The following is a 12,940-nucleotide window of genomic DNA, read 5'->3' as shown; positions in this document are numbered from 1 at the left end:
GTCTGAACTTTTCATGAAGAGACTTTAGAGTGCAAGGAAAACCTCTGTATTGAACACCACCTGCAGCGACTTATTGTAGAGAAACATTCAATTTATATTGGTGGACATCCCTGCAGTCAGCATGCCAATTGCACACTCGCTCAAATCTTGCGATACCTGTGGCATTGTGCTGTGTGATGGAACTGCACATTTTTGAGTGGCCTTTTATTGTGGTCAGCCTAAGGCACACCTGTGCAATACCCATGCTGTCTGATCAGCATCTTGATATGCCACAGTTGGCAACCCTAGCGTCGAGCAAAGCACAGCGCACCGCTTGCGAGCTCATGTGCATGCCGCGGTGAGCACAGTGCAAATTGCTTCCTATCTTGATTGGCCTTTAGTGTTTAGTTTTGTAACGTTAGCTTTGTAGCGTTAGCTTTGTAGCATAGCAAATAAATGACACATGGCAACCAAGTCAGGCCAGCTATTAGCCCCTGAACCAATCAAATATTAATAAGAACGGTTGGGATGCTTTCCCAGAGGCTTCCCCAGCTCTGGGAAATATTGTGGTAGCAGAAGAATGAATGGAACCCCTACCCGGAGGAACTGGGAAGGGGTGATGTCATCGATTGGCGTCGCCGGCTTGTGCCCAATAGAGAAAAATGAAAGAAAAAAACAGCCAGCTGTGCCAGGAAAACTTAACTTTGGGCTAGTGCCGAACTGGACTCCAGGGCTTGGATGCAGAGTCATGCTAGTGAGCGATGAAAAACAAAAGTGTTGCGTTTATAATTTTGTTAAGTGTATGAAGCCTACCATATATTGCCATGGCATGAGAGTTATGTATTAATATTTGACTAACAGATTAGCTATCATTGTGACAAACTGCTTCAAACAATACACTGTATGTTCACACAAAACCATACCCGCACAGGCCACCTTTTGTCCTTTATGTCATTGTGACAAAGTTGGCAACACTACTCAACACAGCAACAAATCGCCTGCTGCGGCGCAAGCCATTGAAAATTATGGGTTTCATAGTGTAGCGATGCTGTCATCGCGGTCTGTCTGAGAGGCCTGTAACACTACAAAGCAACACTAATATATAATATTAGCAATATTCTGCAAAGTAGCGCCTATTTTAATTTGTTCACACTATAGGACGAAGCTTATGGGAATTATTAGTCATTTTTCAGCACCCCTCTCCTTGTGTTGTGCTTCTGTCAATGATGCATTACAATTTTTCAAGGAAGCTGGTAGACCCGTGCGACTGGCCAAGACAGACATCAGGGGTGCTTCAAGTTATGCATTTACACTCCGCATTTTTATCTATTGGGGTAAATACATGAAAAATAAATGGAATTATTTAAGGGGCTAACTGTCATTAAAGGTGTGTTCGAGATGACTGCGGTTGACTTTTGCCGACTTTATAGCCAAAACACGAGCTTCAGGCAGGGTATATAACAACGCCGTCAAATTCTGCTTGTGTGACCCTACTCTGAGCTAGTACAATGACTCTCTGCATTTTCAAAGACAATGCTGCCAGATCAGGAACAGTTCCAACTTATGCATACGGAGAGAAGCAAGTGTGGGCGCTGGATTCAGTGACTGCAGCTGCCTTGCTCCCGTGAGGTTTTCATGTCATGTGACATGGTGATGTTTAGCAGCGCCTATGAAAGTCAAACACAATTTCTAACCAGCATGCTTTTATAAGTCCAGCACGTCATCTTAATTTAGCGCTGTGAAAGTCTATTGGCTATCTTTGAGTGTTTTGCTAGCGCCTCCTGCTGGCCCTTCCATATATAGTATCTCACAAAAGTGAGTACACTTTCTGCCGGGGTCAGTGAGGGAGCACAGGAGGAGCCACCACCGGTTTTCCTCTGCTCTTTGGACACAACAGTTGCCTTTCTCTTCATATCACTTGTCAATGGACTTCTTTTTGACAGCATCAACACTCCACTGGATTTGTTAGTTTACAAACGGAGAATTAAAGCGAATATGATCTCCGTACACACCAGGGTTTTAGCTGCGTATCAGAGTTGATCTCCGTCTACATTAAAACGACTGAAAATGCACATCTATTGGCAGATCATGTACACTGGGCATGCGCGTGCTGGTGTAAACATGAAGCAGATGGTGTATTCTGTAGTTACAGAAGATTTGGCGAAAGAATAAAGAAATGCAGACGAAGAATTAGGGCTGGATGATATGGCCAAAAATTTTATCATGTTAAAAAATTTCATATCTTTCGATATCGATAATTATCACGATAAGTATCAAATTGTTATTTCTTTTGAGTTTAAAGGCTGATTTTTGCTCCTCAGTGAAAGTTGAAGAAGCCTGATGGTTAATTGTGGTTTAAACTGTACTTTATGGTCACAACATGACAAGCATTTGATTCCAGACAGTGGATCACTTCACAAATCTGAGGGAGAACATTCAAAAAAATTATAATAAAATCTTTTTCAACAAAGATGCACAAGTAAAATTAAGTAAAAGCTTTTTTTTCCTGTCCTTTTTCCTCAACAAAATAAACATATTAATAAAAAATTCAGTCCTGTGATTCAAGTGAATCAAATCAAACATTTATTGAATATTTATTGAACATTTATTATGTTGTTATTGAAAAAAATTATATTGCGATAATTATTGTTTTATTGTCCAGCCCTACGAAGAATTTTTTTGCATGCACCAATAACGAGCTGGGACTGTTACTGAATGTAACACAATACTGTGGTGGCGGAAAACAGACTGGGAGTCGTTGCAAAGTAAACAGCGACATGCACAGTTGCCTACAAGTGTGTGCCGATTTTTTTTCGTTTTTGTCGTTTTAGTCAGGATGGGAGGTGCAAAGATAGCAGGTATCCGTTTTAATTCAAAAACACAGTAGTGTGAATGGGGCCTTCGAGGGATGTGAATTAAGTTACCTACATTCAGATTTCTGCCAAACCCACACACCTTTTCTATTTATAAATGAAGTCACAAGCTTGACATTACTTTTTCAGCTCCTGACAAAGCCATAAAACACATTATACTGCTTTTGCACACTGAGTAGGATTCCTCATGATGAAAAAACTGAACTTCATGTTTAAAATTGGTGTAGTGCCCCTTTAGTTGATGCAACAGAGTAATTAGCTGGTGTACCCTTAATTTATTAGCATTTGTTTTCATGACAACTCTACCTGCTCCTGATGATGGTGTTAAAGTAAAACTGAAAGCTTGAAACTGCAATAATCCCTCTGTCCTTTTTATGGAGTAACTACTTTTGCTGCCTCTTCCTGTTTATCTATTTGTCATTTTCTCTGTCCTTTGCTTGTATTTCTATTGTTTGCTTGGTTTTCTGCTTATCTGCTATTTTTTCTGTCTTTGTTGTTGTTGTCATATCAATGTTTCTGCCAAGAATACTCCTTTTATGAGAAAAACAAACAAACCAAATGCTCATTAAATGTTTTGCTCCTCCAGAGAAAATGGATGAGGATGAGAAGACATACAAGCTGATAATATTGGTTTTGTAAGTGCAATCAAGAATTGTTAAAAATAGCATGACTTTATAATGAACTTTCTTCTCTTTCATTCTTCCATTTCTGTTGTTTTCTTTTTATCATTTGATTGCCCTGCCCTTTACATCTTTGATTACCTTATTTTCTCACAGTGTTTGCTGTTTCCTAACCCAAGATACATATGAAGCAGTTAAATGGAAATGTTGCAGAATTCAGACTGGACAGTGGCCTCACATTTAAAAAAATATTTTTGAATCAGCTTGAACCATTTAATGTTGTTACAATCATCAAATGAACAAATTTGTTAGAGGGCTTTGCTTTCCACTTGCCTGTCCATTTTATTCTGTTACTGTAAAAATTCTCTCCATTTTCTGTACAGGTATAAGGACAAGGAGCGAGATGCAACAATGTCAATCATAGATATTGGCTTGTTAACTGGCTTCACCATTAACATAGATGACCTGAACTTAGTAAGACTAACTTATACACATACAGAAGTCAATGTTTATGGTTTGTAGAAACAAGATGTGTTTTAAAGTTTATGAAGATTTTCTGATGTGTTTGTATGATTGTGTGTGTGTGTGTGTGTGTGTGTAGTTGTCAAAAGGACATGCCCGCACCATTTCAAGGTATGAGATGAACACAGTCCTGTCAGAAAGAGGCTCACTCATCATATACCTGGATAAGGTAACCAGTTGTTCAGCCATTAGACTTGGAATACTGTATAGTGGTAATACGTGTGAAATTTTTGTTTGTGCAAACGTGCCAAATCACAACTGAGATTAAGCGGTTTTCTGGTTCTGTCTCTCTCTCCCATAACTTTGCTTTGCATCTCTCCACAGGTTTCTCACACACAACCAGAGGAGATTGCTTTTAGGATCCATCAAACACAGAAAGTGGGCGTCTTACAACCAGCTGCTGTATCTGTCTATCAATACTATGACCAACAACACATTAACCGTGAGTCTTAAAGATACCCAGAAACAAAGACTGTTTTCTGTATCTGAAACCTACAGTTTTTTAACCACACACTCAACCTTGTTCTGGCATATACCACTGAAATTGAACATTTTATAGTGTTTCTACAAAATCCCTCTTTATCTGACCTCTAGTGAATAACCTTTGAGATCCAATTGCTGGACTACATGCCAATAGGCAAAGATTCCTACACTAGATGTCCGTCCATCCATCCATCCATTGTCAACCGCTTATCCTGTGTATACGGTCGTGGGGGGGGGGGCTGGACAGCTGACATTGGGCAAAAGGCGGGATACACACTGGACAGGTTGCCAGTCCGTCACAGGACCACACATAGACAACCAGTCACACTCACACCTAAGGACAATTTAGGGCATTGTATTTATTACCATGTCTAAATATAACAGGACTCCTATGCTTACTCCAGTCCCTCCCAAACTGATCATCTAGCTGACAGTGCTGCAGGCTCAGTGCAAATTACACTCTCAAAAGAAGACAATGAAACAAAGAAGGTTAAAGCCAACATCACAGACAATTTAAAGGAAATGGTAAGGAAATGGCAAGATACGCTTAATATAATTACAAGTTTTATAATTAATTAAATTAATCAAAATGAATTGTATACAGGTGCTGGTCATATAATTAGAATATCATCAAAAAGTTGATTTATTTCAGTAATTCCATTCAAAAAGTGAAACTTAAACTTAAATTATATTCATTCATTACACACAGACTGATATATTTCAAATGTTTATTTCATTTAATTGTGATGATTAAAACTGACAACCCAAATTCAGTATCTCTGAAAATTAAAATATTACTTAAGACCAATACAAAAAAAAAAGGATTTTTAGAAATGTTGGCAAACTGAAAAGTATGAACATGAAAAGTATGAGCATGTACAGCACTCAATACCTAGTTGGGGCTCCTTTTGCCTGAATTACTGCAGCAATGTGGCGTGGCATGGAGTCAATCAGTCTGTGGCACTGCTCAGGTGTTACGAGAGCCCAGATTGCTCTGATAGTGGCCTTCAGCTCTTCTGCATTGTTGGGTCTGGCGTATCGCATCTTCCTCTTACAGTCCTCCTACAGTCCAGTCCTTTTTGTCTTTAGCCCAGGCGAGACGCTTCTGACACTGTGTCTTGTTCAAGAGTGGCTTGACACAAGGAATGCGCAGTGAAACCCATGTCCATGACCAAGGCCTTTGCAGGTGTTTTGAGTTAATTAGCTGATTAGAGTGTGGCACCAGGTGTCTTCAATATTGAACCTTTTCACAATATTCAAATTTTCTGAGATACTGATTTTGGGGTTTTCATTAGTTGTCAGTTATAATCATCAAAATTAAAAGGAATGAACACTTGAAAGATATCAGTGTGGAATGAATGTATAGATTATACAAGTTTCACTTTTTGAATGGAATTACTGAAATAAATCAAATTTTTAATGATATCCTTATTATATGACCAGCATCTGTATATCGATATTTGCAAAAAGCATTTAAAATATTTAAATTCAAAAAGATTTTGGTAGATGAGTGCATCAATGATAATAAACAAACTTCTTTAGCTAAACATCTTTATTTCCCATGCATTCATTTTTTGTCACTGTTTATATGCAATTACAATGCCACAATGATGTTTAGTTTAATACTAATAGTGTTTTTATGGTATTGAAGACCTTCAAGAAACACCTGCCTCCCCGGTTTGTATAAGCAAGTCACCACTGTACTAAACAATACCAGGTCAGGCAAGCCTGAGGTAGAACATTTAAGTCACAGTATACTACTAACCAGAGAGGGACTCGAGTTTGTCACACACACAGTGACTTCAGACTTCAGACTTGACTTGGACTTGAGGTGCGGGACTTGTGAACCATGTTTATTTTAGGAAACGTCTGATGAGCTTGCTGTTATTCTCCTCCTTCCGTTACCTATAATCTGCCTACGTAACACAACTATGTATCTGCTACACACGGCCGCACGTGAGAGAGTACAACAAACACCGGTGTAAGACCAAAATGTGTGACCTATCAGATTCTGTGACTACACCCAAACGACGATGTTTCCTAACCATAACCAAGTACTTTTGGTGCCTAAACCCAACCAAACTGCAACTGCTTCACATCGTCAACAAAGCCACTGGGGCTTAACTTCCCATTTGGGTCACAGAATCTGATAGGTCACACATTTTGGTCTTACACCGGCAGCTGCTGTGCCATTCATCATAAACTTTGGCTTTAAAACTTCAGACAACAAGGCCCAAACAAAAGAAGCGCTGAATGCAAAATAGGTTAGCAACTTGAGGTTAGTACATGTTAAGCTCAGCATTGGCCATCTAACGTTAGCTTGCTTCTTGCTTTAGCGACGACCTACGGGAGGTTAACTCCGACTGTCGTTCGTTATGAAAAGATGAATGAGCGTTTGTTTGCTTGCCAAATTTGTGGTAGTCGTTTGACGTAATCATTTATGTCCCACTGCGTCCCGTTAATTATTAACGTTGGCTGCAAACAGGTTGCAGATTTACTGTTGATCATGTAACGTTACAGTTTTATTTAGTTATAACGTTACACTGGTTTGAGAGTCTGGGGGATGTGTTGAGTTACAGTACAGTTACATAATTCCTTATAGCTACAGTATGCAGTGTTAAGCAACCTGGATTGAATGCAATAGGTGATACAACATTCATTATAACCCTTGCATCTCTGCTGCTAACTACCAATATGTCATATGTACAGTCAGCTAAAATAGTTACAAATGCTCACACATAGTCTAACATACACACTCAGATACTGAATGTTCATCAAAATCCACTAGGCAAAAAATCCCCCCGCACCACCACCATATTTACTGTCTCTGCATAGAAAGTAATCTCCTTTGATCGGCACCGTTGAGCCAATCAGATTTCAGCAAAAACGAGTTTTTTGTTGAGAAGGGCCGCTTGCATCCCCCTAAAGTTTTAGTTTGGCCCAGTCTGACAGACACACAGACAATGACCAGCTGCCTGGTTGTGGATAATGAAGTGTTACGATTAATAATTTTTAATGAAATTAATGCGTTGTTTTGCTTTGCTTGCTCTGCTTAAAGAAGTTATACCCTTAATTAGCACTACTTTACTAGATGTGATTAATCTGTCTTTATTAACAGGCGTGCCACAGTCCTTTAAATAAGTTGTAGTTAAACCTCTTCTTAAAAAGCCTACTCTTGATCCAGTGATTTTAGCCAACTATAGACCTATATCTAACCTTCCCGTTCTCTCTCAGATCCCTGAGAAAGCAGTTACCAAACAATTGTGTGCAGGGGTGGAAATGAGCTTTTTGGCTCACCTGCCAAGGTGGCTGGTAGATGAAAAAAATCCATTGGCTAAACATATTTCTTACCGGCCAAAATACTAAATTGCCTTTTGTGTCACATATACATTTATTTCCGTCCTTTTAATTGAGATAATAAGGTATTATGTCAAATACAAACTTAAGAAGAGGCCAGAGTGAAATTTGAAGCAAAATGATATTATTGTTATTAAATGAGCTTAAGACATAACAGTAAATTGTTTTCTAAACTTACAAGATGCTTATTAATCATTCAACCCAAATCTCATCACTGCTCACTCTTAATCATGCTTTATCATTCAACTTAAACCTCCTCATCAGACTGCTTACTTTCTACAATCACCCTCTTCCTGGTACCACAGCATAACAACTTTTGTGGTTTCAACACATATAATACAGTCTATGAATCATCTCTGGGGAGGACAGCAGGACCATAAAAAGATCTGATGATCGCCAACTTTATTTTTTTATGTACTGCTTCAGCCTCCTCTTCCTCTGCTTCGTTTTTTCATTTTGTTGGTTTAATGGTTTTAGTCAGTATTTAAAGTGCATCAGGCAAAGGACTTGTCTCTGTACTTGTCTCGTAAGATCTTAGTGCTGAGTTTGACACCATTAACCATCACATCTTATTATAGGTGGTCAGGCACCATCTTATCTTAAAGAGCTTATAGTACCTTATTACCCAACTAGGACACAGCGTTCCCTGAATGCAGGGTTAAATATAATATACTTTTTGTCCTTAACCACATTTATCTGACAGATTAAGTTACTAGTTACTTTACAAATTAAGATTTTTACACACAATTATAACAAGTACAGTTTACACGATTCTTAGATTGACATAACTGGCAACAACTTTGATTGTTTAAGACATTTTTCATGTAAAAACATTTCATGGTTTCATGGAAGATTTGCTGCTTTTCCTTTTAATTATTTAAAGTTATTTTTATAATAATTTCTACCCCCACTGACACACACACAGAGTAACATGAATTATTATTGAAAGGGCAACCTGTTCATTGTTTAATAAATAGGAAAGATTGCCTACTGTATTTTTAAATTCTGTTTGTCATGTCAGTAACCCCTGACAAACATAACCATACAAATAGTATTTCTTATTTTTGATAAGTATTTTTAAAAGTAGGCTTTAGTACTTTGAGTAAAAATTACACTTAAAGACTTCTAATTTTAGTGTAGTAATATTTAGCAAAGGTATCTGTACTGTACTCAAGTACAGGATTTGTGTACTTCGTCCACTACTGGCAATTTTGATGTACTATGATCGTGTGAGCAATCAACACAAAATATCTTGTAAATATTTTTCTTTCTTGTTGCAGAGATACCTTGTGTGAAGTTCTACCATCCCGAGAGGATAAGTGGAGAGCTGCTAAGGCTCTGTGCAAATGATGAATGCACATGTGCTGAAGGTGAGGAACATGGAGTCTAATGTAAGCTGTTAAAGCTTGAATTACAGTGCATTACATCTGAAAGTCTTGAAGAAACACTTTCTGCCTCAATTATGTTTATGATATCTTGGTTAATAGATTGAGGGTGTAACAAAATATTGTGGCATTATATTTACAAATACAAAAGTACGCCTTGTGGAGCTGAAGAAATCACATTATCAACTAAATCTTAGTTGAAAGTTGACAAGAAAATGAACAAGCTGCAATCATGAAGGTGCGCACCTCATTGAGAATAGGGGTGCACATTGTTCAATAGGGTAAAAGGATTGCGATGTAGTGAAATGGTGGGTTAACCCAGGGATTTTTTCCCCTGAAAAAAATAGATCTTGTGGCAACAAACAGAACAACAAGGATACAAGGATTTTTCTAGACCTTGAAGTGACTAATCATCTTTTTATTGCTCTATTCTTATTGCGCAAGGCAAATAACTGCTCGAAAACTATCTTTCATCAAAATGGCAGAAATTATATATAGTAAAGTTGCCTTAAAAAAACTATGCAGTTGTCCAACAACACAGTGAAAACTAGAATCGACACATTCACACATTTGACCTAATTGAAAATTAAAGATGCACTGTTTTTCTGCCAATTTGGATAAAACCACTATTGCGTCAGAGGAGGCTGTTGAAGACATATTGTTATTGAGCCAGGTTCATGTGTCATGAAGAAGTTTCTGAGACTGATGAAGACATGAAGATAACATGTGAACACATCAAATGCCAACACCATATCTGAAGCAACATCTTTAGGTCCCTTTTATGTTTCTGTTTCCCCCCTAGTTCATCTAGTATGTTTCTCTGTTAGGTCATCTTTAGCTGGCGTTAACCAACAAATCTATCTTATGTTTAGACTCCACTGCTACATCAAATTGGAATCTATTTCCATCCATGAGTTGTACACTAACTGTGGAGCCAATAAATTCATGTAAGACTCAACCTTGTCAGATTCCCAGAGAACACCGATACCTGCTAGCCTTACGCCTGAGCTACTGTCTCTACCTTATCAGTTTAACTGCCGTCTCCCTAACAAGGACAGTTACATGGGAGAAATAACTAGAGCTGGAAGGAACACTTGTGGGGTCAACTGATGTCTCCAAGCTTGACCTGTCTTACCTTTCCCTGTTACATCAATTAAGCGCCCCAAGAATATTCTTTAACAGAGGCCATGCTCATTGCTCATTACAATACTTCGTCCACATCACAGAGGGCCTGACCTGGCCACTGCACACTTTGGTGAGAAAGGCAAGGCAGAGATTTTTTCACCTCAGACACTAGAGGAAATTCCAGGTATTCCTGGTAGGAATTTCTACTCCTGCACCATTGAGAGATCACTGCCTGGTATGCAAACAGTGCTGAACAGGACCCTGCAAAGAGTGTTTCGATCGGCTGAATGTATGATATGCTCTAACCTGCCTACAGGACATTTACACCAGGCGGTGAGCTGAATTTTTATATCTGCAAATCAACCACACAAGGAGAAAACATTTTGTGAGTAGGGGATAAATAAGTCATAAAGTACTTTTCCTATATTAGTGTATATACATACTGCACAGTCAGAGCTGCCCCATGATGGGGGAAATTAAGGGCCTTAATAGTTGGGGTGGTGATGGTGCAATGGATAAGACACATGCCTTTGGTGTGAGAGACCTGGGTTCAATCCCCCACTTTAGCCCCTCCACCATTGCATCCCTGATCAAGACACTTAACCCCTCATTGCTCCAGAGGCGTGTGACTTCTGACATGTATAGCAATTGTAAGTCACTTTGGATAAATGTATATGTGTTAATAACTGCTTGGAAGAGAAGGGCACCTCACTGATCCACATGTGCTATTTTATCAGTTATATGTGTATTGTGTGCCAACTGTGTATTTCCAGAGAATTGCAGTATGCAGAAGAAGGAAAAAATCAGCAATGATGACCGCACAACTAAGGCCTGTGAGACCAAGTCGGACAGCAAAATAGAATTTGGTAAGAGGTTTTGTGAGTGAGTGAGTGAGTGAGCGAGTGAGTGAGCGACTAACAAACTGCGATTTGTCTGTCCTCAGTGTACAAAGTGAGACTGGAAAATTTTACAGAGGCTTTGTCCACTGACATTTACACAATGATGGTTGAGGAGGTCATCAAAGAAGGTTGGTATATGTTTCTTTTAAACCTTGAAAGTTTAACACTTACCTCCCTCTGATGTGTGGTAATGTTTCTGAAAAGCTTTAAAGGTAACATATTAATTTTCCTCTTTCTTTTGGGGCTGCCCACTGTACTTCTTAGAAAGCTCTTTATGACTGTGAATAAATGAGAATACATTATTAGCATTTGCACCTGTAGTTATAATATATTATAATTATATAATAATATAATTGTATTTAAGCATCTTGTCTCTCTTTTCCAAAATTACAGGGGGTTATGATACGCGTCAGTTGGAGCACGAGAAAGTCAAGAGTGATGGTGAGTATTCCTGTCCTTTGAAAATTATACTATTTGAACTTCCTGATCTTTTCATTCCTTTAATATTTCTTATTGTAATATAAGAAAACAACTCTGACAATTTTATGCTGCACCTGTAATATATAAATATATAATTCACTTTTTTCTCTTTTCTTGGATATTAACAGAAATCTGTGATGAGGGTCCTCAGGGTAAACTGCGTCTATTCCTCAGTTATCAGCACTGCAGGGTGGCTTTAGATCTGAAAATAGGCAAAACCTACCTTATCATGGGCATGGCCAGAGATATTCACATAGACAAGGAGAAACAATCGTGAGTGAACAAGTTACACAAGTTTTGAGTTTATACTTCCTGTGATTTTTCTGTTCTTTTTTAAATGTCATACTAACATGTTTTTGATTGTAGAGTGGTTGTTTTTTCCCCTATGCATAAATACCTGGTTACATGAAGACCTAATGTGTTTTTCAATTTGCTTACCTCAGGTATCAGTATGTACTCGGTGAGAGAACCTGGATTGAATACTGGCCCACAGAAGCAGAGTGTCAGACTGCGGAACACAGGCCTGCCTGTTTGGGCATGGAGGACCTGGTCCAGCAGTATACAATCTTTGGATGTCTGGGCAAGTGAAAAGTAAAAGAAACACCTTTGCTGGATTGCTTTGTTTTGGAATTACTCTCATGTCAAACTTTGACTGCTACGAGATACAAGTTACGCAAGTCACAATGATACATCCTGCTGAATAAAATGTGATGGTCTTTTATCTTATGGTCTTTGTCTGATATAAATAAATAATAAATAAATATATATAAATAAAAAAATAACGCAACATGGATATGCAGTAAGAATGTTTTAGCCACTTTAGTGGCGTGGCTCTACAGATGGCAATGTCACCCGGATCGGCCCACCACTTTGGTGCCCAGACGATAAATCCTGCTAACTTTGGTGATCCTCTTACTTACATCCAGTATCACCAGGTCAAATGTTTAATTAGCAAATGTTAGCATGCCAACATGTAAACTAAGATAGTGAACATGCTAAACGTCGACGTTCTTTAAGCGGGGCAATGAAGAATGACTATAGATAGTAATTCAGGAACCGTCACTGAAGACTAAAGAAATTTTAACTGTAATAACTGTGTGTTATTATCCGTATAAGAATACCAGATGAGCAACTTTGATTTAAACAATCAAACTGTTTTTCCTCTGAAGAAGACAGAGGAATTAAAATGTATGGAGCAGTTTAAATAATACTTACAA

The 12,940-nt window shown here is 38.4% G+C and overlaps 1 pseudogene; it reads left to right on the top strand.

Moving 5' to 3' along the window:
* LOC119899470 overlaps nucleotides 1–12,516 on the top strand; it is an 87,061-nt pseudogene extending 74,545 nt beyond the window's left edge.
* The last annotated feature ends 424 nt before the right edge of the window (nucleotides 12,517–12,940 follow it).

This window comes from Micropterus salmoides, unplaced genomic scaffold (genome assembly GCF_014851395.1).
Source record: "Micropterus salmoides isolate LMB-PRFRI ecotype aquatic unplaced genomic scaffold, ASM1485139v1 Ms_hic_scaffold_12, whole genome shotgun sequence".
In the NCBI taxonomy this organism is placed as follows: domain Eukaryota; kingdom Metazoa; phylum Chordata; class Actinopteri; order Centrarchiformes; family Centrarchidae; genus Micropterus; species Micropterus salmoides.
This window is presented reverse-complemented; position numbering and strand designations above follow the sequence as displayed.